General features: G+C 37.6%; 1 protein-coding gene across 2 annotated transcripts in view; it reads left to right on the forward strand.

Moving 5' to 3' along the window:
- The window catches only part of LOC309871580 (uncharacterized protein), a gene marked incomplete at its 5' end in the record, with an annotated part of 709,738 nt that extends 707,650 nt beyond the window's left edge, over positions 1–2,088 (forward strand). For both annotated transcript variants that reach the window (XR_014315356.1, XM_082744737.1), the window contains one exon: positions 524–2,088. The remainder of the gene's footprint in view (positions 1–523) is intronic.
- Between the last annotated feature and the right edge of the window lie 9,386 nt (positions 2,089–11,474).

An 11,474-nucleotide genomic window follows, 5' to 3' on the forward strand; every position in this document is an offset into this window, starting at 1 on the left:
CCAGTAAACCATGATTCTTTCTCCTTTTATATACTCTGTTACAAATACGCAAATAAGATAGCCTGACTTGCAACAAAATAGGCACAGCAGAGATGTAACATATACAGAAAAAGAAGCTAGTTATAAAAAACATTAATAGAGAGTTTCTAGGACTTTAAATACTAAATTATATCTGTGTGTCTTGATATATTTAAAATGGGAAAATGAGGAACCTTACAAAAAACAAGTGTCTGGAATGGAGATACACCCTGCACCACAGGCCAGGTACCTTGCTATTTTGTAAAACAAATAACCAGTATACCTATTTGGATACAGATGAGATTAAAAATTATAAATATGGAAGGTTAGATCTTAAAGCACAAAAGGGGGAAAAAAACAATAAATTAATAGTGTCTCTGAATTAACTCTGTATTTTCAATAGTTTAAGATATCAAAAGCTTGAAAAATAAAAATAATTTATATAGATCATCAGTGATTCTTTCTTTTTCTTCCTTGTTTTTTTTTTTTTTTTTTTTTTCTCCAGGATGCCACCCTGAAAGTTGTATTTTCTCCAGGGAAGTAGAGTTCTCTTTGAGAGTTCTAGCCTGTGAACTCAGTATGTAAATGTGGTCATCAAGCAAGACGGAGCTGCCAGGAGGAAGATTTTGAACGTTTCTCTTTCCTAAAACCCTTCCCAGCATTCCTTCTTCTGGGGGTGCTTCACTCGAAGTCTTCCCCTTTCCCAGCACTGCTGAAAATGGCTCCCAAGCTACACTGCAGCAGCTAAACCGATTGTACTGTGAAGTTGTTGAACTGGCATTTCATCTGAATCCTTTGTAAAAATTAGATTTTCAGTAGGGGTGAGTGTTGTTTTGGGAGAGGGGAAGGAGAGGGGGAGGGGATGAGCAGTTTATATACATATATACTCTTTGTGTTTGAAAGCCTCTGTGTCTTGGCTTCTCACTATGTTAAATCCCTATTATAAAACTTATCTTCACAAAGCCTATTATAGTATTCTGAGAACAAATTGGACCATGAATAACTTAGTTGGAAGTGTAGATTATTTTCTACTCAGGGAAAGTTAGAGATGACAACAGCTTAACTAAAAGAATAGTGATTAATCTTAAATAGATGGATTTCAAAGTTTCACTCTTGATAAAGAGTACCTTTGATATTTCCCCTCTTCAGACTCATGTTTCCACTTTCTTTGTATTATGAATTGTCCTAGTGATTACACTGTCCATCTAATACAGCATGACTCTGACTGGTGATCTTTTTCTTACAGGTTGTTAACCTGTCAGAGAGGTGAGCAGAAAGACACTCGTCTTCCTATTGATTAAATGTATGGTTCCAAAGTGGTACCTGTGCTAGACGTCAGACTCTCTGTGAGAGGTAGTATCTGGCATAAATCAAAATTTCTCAATTAGATAAAATTATTATTTAAAAACATCTTAATTTGTTTAATGCCCTACAGCTTACAGAACACTTCTTAATTCATAATTTTGTTTGATCCTTGGAAGACTGTTATGATATAAACAAATAACATTAATCTCATTTTACCAAGGAGGAAGCTGAGTCACTTACACACTGTAATCTAGCTGATAAGTGGAAGAACTGGGATACCAACGCAGATTCTCCTAGCTTCTACCTGATCTTTAACAAAGCATTAATAATTCTAAGGATAATCTCTATTTTGTTGAGCTTTTTTGTAACTGTTTTAAATAAATCAATTTGTACTGTAAAAAAAAAAAGATTTTCCTAGCTTCTGGTTTAAGTGATTAACCTGTAGCAATAGGCATTTAAATTCCTTTTGTGTCCTACACCCCTGAAAATCAAGATTTTGTATTAAGGAGCAAAGTTTTTATATTTTGCAGATACAGAAGTTAAAGGACCTGATTGAAAAAAAAAATTCTATTCACTTAAAAGTAAATGTCGTGAATTAGTGTTTTCCCTCATGCATGTGTGTGAGTATCAGTAGTCTTTCAGAGGGGAGAGTCTTAATTTCTAAAAACCAAATGTGAGCAGCCTTATGTAAACTAACAACTGCCTGGAATTTTTTAAATGTCCTTGAAAACCATAAATTGTTTCAAAGTAGAATGTAACAACAAATAAGCCTTTAGAAGCATGTTCTGCCTATGAAGTACTCAAGAGCATGGCATTGATCAAGTTCTAGACTATTGTAAGTGAAGCTTCCCTTTTTTCCACCCAGTTTCACTGAGATAAAATTGACAAAATTGGAAGATACTTAAAATATATGTCCTGATGATTTGATAAACATAAACATTGTGAAAGTGTTCTCCTACCTGCTTCATTAATACATTTATCACTGCATGTTTATCTTTTTGTTGTTGTTAAGAACATTTAAATTTTACTCTCTCACTCTCTCTTTCTTTCTTTTTTTAAAGATTTTATTTGTCAGAGAGAGAGAGAGAGCACAGGCAGGGGGAGCAGCAGGCAGAGTGAGAAGCAGGGTCCCTGCTGAGCAAGGAGCCCCAAAGGAGACTCGATTCCAGGACCCTGGGATCATGACCCAAGCCAAAGGCAGACACAACCTTAACCAACTGAGCGACCCAAGCATCCTTAAGTTTTACACTCTTAGCAAATTTCAATTATTCACTACCATTTTATCAGTTAGAGTCACCATGTTACCCATTAGATCCTGAGCCCCATTTTCATCTGGTGGCTGAACATTTCTAACCTTCTACCAACCTCTTCCTAATTCCCTTACTTCCCAGTCTCTGCCCTTCTAGTTTTTATAGACCAGTATCTTTTACCATCTTAGCAAGTTGGATAAACAAAGTTGTATAGGACTATTTTTGTTTCCCTTTGGTTTTTATTCTTCATATGAAAAAAAAAGTTTGCAAAATAATAAAGAAAATGTTTAGTTGAATTGCCATTGCTGTAAGCTATCTAAACAAACAAATCAAGAAATACAAAAAGATGCTGCCATGTGATTATTCTTGGGTTTTTAATTGCATTGTTTTAATTATGTAATGAAGGCAGTGTGGAAGTTAGTACAGAAATTATTTGTTTATTTCTTAAATTGTATGCACTTAAATTAGTCATTTTATATATATTTAATTAAGTTTTTGTCCTTAAATTATGCTAGCAGCCAGACAAATCCAGTCAAGCTTCTGGGATTAGATAAAATGAAAAAGTATCCAGAAAAGGAAAAGCCACTGTTCTAGCTGGATGTTGCATTTGTCAATCTGTATCAATAATGACAGATATGATAACCTTTCTTGTGCTAAGGTTTGTCAATTAACATGTGACATTAGACCAAAGATTATTCATTTTGACTTGGAGATCGATACTCAAGATTCCAAATCCAAACTTCCACTGTCTTCTCTACTAATTTGCAAATTAAGAAGTGACAAAATAAGGACTCTCATATTAACACTAATATGTTTGTTTAGATGGCTTTGCAATTTTTAAGTTTCTTTTAAAAGATTTTATTTATTTGACAGGCAGAGATCACAAGTAGGCAGAGAGGCAGGCAGAGAGAAAGAGAGAGAGGGAAGCAGGCTCCCTGCTGAGCAGAGAGCCCGATGTGGGACTCGATCCCAGGACCCTGAGATCATGAGCCGAAGGCAGCGGCTTAACCCACTGAACCACCCAGGCGCCCCTTAAGTTTCTTATTATGTTACCAATTTCATCTAGTTTTTTCATGTGTGTCTTTAACATTCTTCACTGTCCAAAACAGGTTTCCTTCCTCCTACCTCTCCTCCCTCCCTTCTTTCCTTCTGGTCTTCTTTACTCTCTCCTCCTTCCTTCCCTCTTTTCCTTCCTCGCCCCTCCTTCTGTTACTCCTCGGTTTTTAGGTAATTTTGTTTTAAAATGTAGAGCAGCTGGGTGTGCCCCAATGGCTCCATCCTTGCGGGTCTGCCTTCAGCTCTGATCTGATTCCAGGGTCCTGAGATCAAGCCCCCACTCAGCGGGAAGCCTGCCTCTCCCTCTCCCACTCCCTCTGCTTGTGTCCCCTCTCTCGCTGCGTCTCTCTCTGTCCAATAAATAAATAAAATCTTCAAAATATTTTAAAATAAAATGTAAAGCAGCTTGGGCCTTAAGGGGCTTATCTAATGCAATCTGATGCCAAACTGATAAGCTGCACAAGAAATCATTTACTTCAGTTAAACTTGTAACAAGTCAGAGAACCCTGAAGTATACTATCAGTGGTTCTCTGACCACCAAAATTCAATCCTGAGCGAACAACTTTTAATGTTATAGATTCTGGTAATTTTCCTCTTGTGCTGTCTTGATACAGTCTTTCTAGGTCATTTAAGCTATCAGATAGTTTTCAGGTAAACTTCTCATGTTGCAAAAGAAGATGAAGGAGGAGGAGAATTATTTTAGGAATCTGAAAAGAAATCTTGTCATATTTATATGTAAGTACATAGAAGCACATGGAAAATATTGAAAAGCATAAATAAAGATCAGAGATTCCTCTTTTTTTTTTTTTTAAAGTCATCCCTGCCCAATATACTGTGGTAGCAAAGATGTGTTCCCGCCCTCCCTTCTTTCTCCTCTCCTTCCCTCTCGTCCCCCTCTTCCTTCTCTTTCTCCCTTTCCCTCTTTCTTTCTCTCTTTCCCCCTTCCTTCCTTCCTTCCTTCCTTCCTGTCCCCCTTCTTTTTTTCTTTTCTTTCCTTCCTTCTTTTCTATCCTCTTTCTTCTTCTCTCTCTCTCCCTTTCTCCCCCTCCCCTGAAGTTGTGATTGGCCTGGACAGATTAATATAATTTTGACAAAATAAGATGTTACCCTAAATACTACAAGAATTTTTTCTGGTGACATTTTTAAGTAAGTCGACCAGGCATAAAATGGTTCTTAGGGAAGCAAAAGTAAATATCCATCTAGTAGAAGAATCACAATGCATAGTGAATAATTCAGTCAACTATTTCAGTATTAGTTTCTATAATATCAGATTTGACCCTGTCTCTCAGTATTATAAATATATCTCATTTATTTGAGTGCTGATGGTATAATTCATAATTGTGAGTAAAGTGTGTGACTCTTGACCTTGGGCTTCTGTGTTAGAGCCCTACACTGAGTATAGGGGATACTTAAAAATAAACTTAAAAAAAAATTGACCTATTTATTTCTAGAGATAAAGAGAGAGAGCACATGAGCCGGTGGGGGGGGGGGTTGCAAAAGGAGACAGAATCCTCAAGCAGACTCCCCACTAAATGTGGATCCCAGAACTCTAAGATCATGACCAGAACCAAAATCAAGAGTTGGCTACTTAACTGACTGTGCCACCCAGGTGCCCCAAAAATAAAGTCTTAAAGACATTAAAAAAAAAAAAGAAATAAGGATTGGAACCACAAAGTACAAAAAACCCTCAAGATTTGGGCCACGCTATCCAGAGAAGAGAAACTGGCATGTGTACAAATGTCTTTTCAGAATAAGCTTGGTAAAAGTATGAACAAACAGCTATGAAAATACAGAATAGCCTAGAGAAGCTTGTTGGAGACAGTGGAGGATTGAAGGAAGTATGGGTAGGAATATGGTAGAAAGACATCGGGCCATATTCCAGGTGGAGCGGTAAGATAGAGAAATGAGATTGTTCCAGGGTGCGGTGGAAACATTAATAGATTTAAGATAATGTTTCTAGAATAATATAAAATGAGGCTGAATATTACCTATTTTAATAGGCGGATTCATAGCTTTATTCACCCAGGAAATAAAGTCCTTATAAGTGTCATGACATTTTACCAGCTATAAAACCTTTCTTTTAAAGAGAATTTAAAACCAATGAAAAAGAATAAGTATGAGGAATCTAGTGTTTCTCACACCAGATTATTCCTGGATCTGGGTACTTCTGTGTTCCTCGGTATCCTCATCTGGATATCTATTTCTCATATTTGCAAAGTAACATCAAATATTAAAAAGAAGAATCTTATGGAAAATCAATTATAATTTTTCAAAGATATTTTGTGGGTCACTTCTTATATGCCACTTGCTTCCAGAGTTCCATTATAGTTACAAATAAACACTGAATCTTAAAATGTATTTTTAAACGAATGACTCTTCAGCCTAAGAGAAGAAAAAAAAATCATTTTTAAAATTCTGCATTCAGAAGCTGTACATTCATGCTTATGCAAGTGAATGAAAGTTTAGAAATATATTTAAATATGTTTAAAAGCCCACAGAGATATCTTGCAATCAGGAAGTATCAGCAATTGTATGAACAACCTCAGAATCTTCAATAAAAAAATAGTAAAAGGCAAAGAAGCAGGGAATAAAGGCACACTGCATACATTCTAGAAACATCAGAATCATCATGTAATAATCAAAATAGAAAACTAATACAAATGTTTTTGGTGGTGGTTTAACACACAAGAATCTAGGAATAGAATGTTGTTAAGTGTCAATCTTCCCGATAAGAAATCTCAAGTCAAGTGGAGACTAAATTCTAGATCTAAGGCTTTGAAATGAGGCCCAAGGAATATTTTACAGGGGAAATGGGTTGAAATGTATCAAACATCAAATTAGAATAAAATATGAGGCAAATACTATGAATGGATGCAAGGGTTTTCAAGGGTAAAATAAACATTCTTTCTTATTTATAACTGGCTAATCAAGTTGGATAAAGCACTGGTTAATTGTCCAGAACCACATATTTAATTTCAATTCAACTTTGCTCTACTACACAGCCTCAGACTATAGCCCTGTCGTAACGGAAGTCTTTCACTTATAGTCTCCATTCAGTCAGTACATAAAGCTTTTGAGTGTTCATAATGGACAAGGCGCTATGTAAGTCCTATTGAAAGAAGGTGTTAGGGTGCCTGGGTGGCTCATTCGGTTATGTGAGTGACTTTTGCTCAGGTTATGATCCTGGAGTCCTGGGACTAAGTCCCACGTCGGGCTCCCTGCTCAGCGGGGAGTCTGCTTCTCCCTCTGACCCTCTCCCCTCTCATGCTCTCTCTCATTCTCTCTTTCAAATAAATAAATAAAATCTTTAAAAAAAAGAAAAGAAAAAGAAAAAGGTGTTAAAATTAAAAGGGAAAGGTGTTATATCTCCTGTCCTCAAAGATATAAACAATATTCATATTTAAGAGCTCCAACTAAAGCAAATTATTAACATTGCAGTACCACTTAAGGACTGCTTGTTTGCAAAGCTTCTCCTTTATATTTACCATAGCTGTATATCAGATATCCCTGGTACCACAATTCTAAACTCGACTATGGTACTGCAAACAATATAGAAGTTTACAGAAGTAGAAGTAAAAGTGGTATGTAGAATTGGTAGAAGTTCCCATTGTCACTTCTCTGGAAGCATGCATCCTCCCAGATATCCGATAGAAAGATGTATATGTGAATGCTTGTATGGAAAGATAAGCAGACAATGGTTAGATGATAGGTAGACGATCGATAGATGATAGCAGTTAAGCACATAGACTCTGGATCTAGACAGTCAAGGTTTGAGTCCCCCCTCTACAACTTATGACATATATGATCTCAGTTTTCTCATCTGCAGAAGCGGGGATGACAGCAGTCCTATCTCCCTGGGTTACTGTAAGGATTAAGTGAAATTCTATGTGGACTGCTTACAGCCGTGCTTGCTACATAGTAAGCATTTTATAAGGGTTAGGTACTCTTATTATTAGCAATACACATATATGCTAAGCATTTTTATCAAATGAAATTTTATTACGTATATTTTCTTACTTCATAATATGTCAAGGGGAACAGACTTATAACGTGGATATCTGTTTCACTCTTTGTAACTGCTGCATAATATCCCACAGTCGGGTTGGGTCAGAATGTCTTTTACCATTCTCTTATGGATGGTCATTTAGGTCATTTCCAGGTGTTTCTGCTTCAAAGCAGCTGCTAATATCTTATCCTTGAAAATAAAACAAGGATGCAGAAGGGGCAGTTACATAATATACCCCCATTTTATAAACAATCACAATGAGGCTCAGGGAAGTTTGGTAAATTGCATAAGGCCATATAGCTAGTAAGTAACAGAGTTCAGAGGAGAACTTGTTTAACACAGTTGCACACTCTCTTACCTCAAATTTTCCCATGTGATAAAGAACAGCTTCACAAATACAGTGGTCCTTATGTTTTAAGAAGACATTAAAAAAAAAAAAAAAAGACCTTTCTTTCTGCAATCACCAGGAGGGAACCACAAGCTAATATGTGGCCAAAGTGGGTGGGAGTAGGGAGATATAAAGGAATGTGCTCAAAGGTTAAATAAAATAGCCTGACAAGGTCCTCACTACTAAAGAGAATATCAGATTTATGTTATTAAATGTTTAAATGGTTTGAATCTTAAATGTTTAATGTTTGAAATCAGGATAAATAAAACATGATGATGGGAGTGGAATAGAGAGGATGACTTGTTATTTGACTATTTGCAAGAATATTGTTTGAAAAACTGCCACATTTGACTTCTGGTCTTCCTGGATGGTACACCTCCATTAACGTGGATTCTGTTAGGACTGATACCTGTGCCCTGCTGTACCCAAATTGTTTAACCTATCACACTCTGCAAACAATAGTAAGATAATCCAACTTCATTAATATAAACCCATATAAAAGCCAATGAAATTTATATATATATATATATATATGTATATATATATATATATATATATATTTTTTTTTTTTTTTAAGAAAGAGAGGACATGTGAGTGGGCATGGAGGGGGTGCAGGGGCCAAGGGAGAAGGAGAGATCAAGCAGGCTTCACGATCCCACAACCCTGAGATCATGACCTGAGCTAAAATCAGAAGTCTGACGAGTCTGACGCCTAACCAACTGAGCCACTCAGGTGCCCTTTTTTTTTTTTTTTTTTTTTAATTTGACAGAGAGAGATCACAAGTAGGCAGAGAGGCAGACAGAGAGGTGGGGGAAGCAGGCTCCCTGCTGAGCAGAGAGCCCAATGTGGGGCTCGATCCCAGGACCCTGAGATCATGACCTGAGCCGAAGGCAGAGGCTTTAACCCACTGAGCCACCCAGGAGCCCCAATTAAATTGATTTTAAGTTATTATGATATTAGAACATTTGGGCCATCTATAATATGATGGAGCCTCAGCCAAGTAAAGTCCTCTCTTGTTCAAGCAGGATACTATGGTATAGCGACTTGAAAATGTGTGGGGGCTGGGGGGGAGTGCCTGGGTGGCTCAGTTGGTTAAAAATCTGACTCTTGATTTTGGCTCCCATCATGATCTTAGAGTCCTCGGATTGAACCCCACATCAGGCTCCTCACTCAGTGGGGAGTCTGCTCGAGATCCTCTCCCTCTGCCTCTCCCCCATTCTCACACATGCTCTCTCTCTCTCTCTGATAAATAAATATTTAAAAAAAAAAGGATATTTGCAGGGCTCATTGTGGGAATACTCTTAGCCCATGTTTCTGGGATGCGTGGGTGGCTCAGTAGGTTAGGTGTCCGCCTTCAACTCAGGTCATGAGCTCGGTGTCTGGGATCGATTCCTACATTGGGCTCCTTGCTTAGCAGGGAGCCTGCTTCTCCCTCTGCCTGCCACTCCCCCTACTTGCTCAGTCTCTCTCTAACAAATAAATAAATAAAATCTTAAAAAAAAAAAAACCCAAAAACCCTCGCATTTCTGGAGCACCTGCCTGGTTTAGTCAGTGAAGCGTGCAACTCTTGATCTCAAGGTTGTGAGTTCAAGGACCATGTTGGGTGTAGAGATTACTTAAAAAACAAAACAAAATGAACAAACAAAAACCACCCACATTTCTAATTCCAGCAATATTTGGCATGTAAGAACAGAGGACAGATTTTTTTCTAGTCTCATATACAGTGTTATACATGTGTTGCTGGTCTTGCTATGCTCCCAACATTGGGGAAATATGATGAAAAGACTAGAAGATTTAATTTCTGACTTTTATTCCCTGCTAGGTCATTTAATGGACATCAGGCCTGGGGCAAAGGACCTTCCCAAGTTGAAATCTCCTCTTTATAAAGCAGGGGCAATGTGTTTGTTTTGTTGGGAAATAGGTAGATTCATTTTGTTGATGTTTATCTGAAAGTTTGAAGAAGCCTAAGAGATGCAAATTGTAATATTTTACTGCAATGAGAGAAATGCTAAAATTTAGAGACGTGAAGGACATAACATAACTTTAAAGCAGAGAATGGGAAAAAATGACGCACCATGGCTTTTTCCAGATACATTTCTTAGATAGCGCTGTCCGTTTATTTATCAGTCTGTTTACCTTCTCTGCCTCTGTTTCAGAGTTACGATAACATATAAGAGGCTTCTAAAAATACTTATCAAAATCAGTTGGACACAGTGCAGCGATTTAACTCCTAATGACAACCACCTCTAACTATGAATGACATATAATAAATTATGTTTGAACTGGATTTTCAGCTGCAGATCTGTATTCCGCCACCCAGACAGGCCTATAAAGTTGCACTTGTGGCCTTAATCCCACTTGGATGTGTGCCCCGCTGCCTCTACTTTCCATCATTCTGGTGCTTTAGTCTTCTTGAATAAGTGAACAATCTTTGTTTCTGTACCTTATTAGGCCAAAGACCATAACAGCTAGTGATGGCATCGGCAAGCCCTGCGGGCAGGATTCTCCGCAGACCCAGCCAACCTCCAACAAACCCCTTTTTATACTCCTGTTTCTAGGAAGAATTATGATGGCGGTGCCCTGCTGTTGATCAGTCAAATCTGTGGTAGGCCTAGAGATAAGTCCTGTAAGTGTGGTGTACTGTAAAACAGCGGCTCCCATTCATTAGTAGCTTGTGTGTAATAAACCACCAAAAAAGGGGGGTGGGGCGGGGCAGCAGCTGCAGCGTGCAAGGGCAAACAACGCATCTCATTCTTGGGAGCCAAAACTTTGTAATTTGCTACTGGGCAGCCTGCTCTGGCTGACATTCTTTCTGATAACATAGTAGTGCCCTATCTGTATTTACAGTTTGACTACTCACCCCACAGAGTCCATGTGGTAACTATGTATATATATATATATATATTATAACAGATTGTTAGTAAGGAAGACATGAAAATAATGTCCAGCCGGCTCTGGCAAACAAAATTGCGGAGTTAAAGAGACATTGTCCTCCACCAGCTGATAACCTTACAAACATTTATGTTAGCCATTGTTTTGAGAATACTGGCTTTATAAAGATGATACTTCAAGAGATAACCAGCCAACATGCACCCAGTGGGAACAGTTCTTCGGGATGAATTATGTTTCTTTGGAAATACGTTTTTTAGACATAAAAATGTTCATCAAATAGAAGGGTATTTGTGGGATGCTTTTTTTTTAAAAAATTAAAAACAGTCAATAAAAGGATAAACTCAATTTTATTTTTTGGCTAATTAAGGATCTAAGAAACACTAACTTTGCAACACTACTACAAATTACTTATCTGCCTAAACCAAAACGTAGGGGGCAATTTAATTGTGAGAGGAAGACAATATACCTGATGGGGAAAAAAACAATGAGCACACTCTCAATAGACCCTTTTCATTCAGGATGGGTTAACCTAATAAAAGGGAAACACACTTGAATTTGC

Source organism: Mustela nivalis (assembly GCF_964662115.1).
Source record: "Mustela nivalis genome assembly, chromosome: 1".
NCBI classification, from domain to species: domain Eukaryota; kingdom Metazoa; phylum Chordata; class Mammalia; order Carnivora; family Mustelidae; genus Mustela; species Mustela nivalis.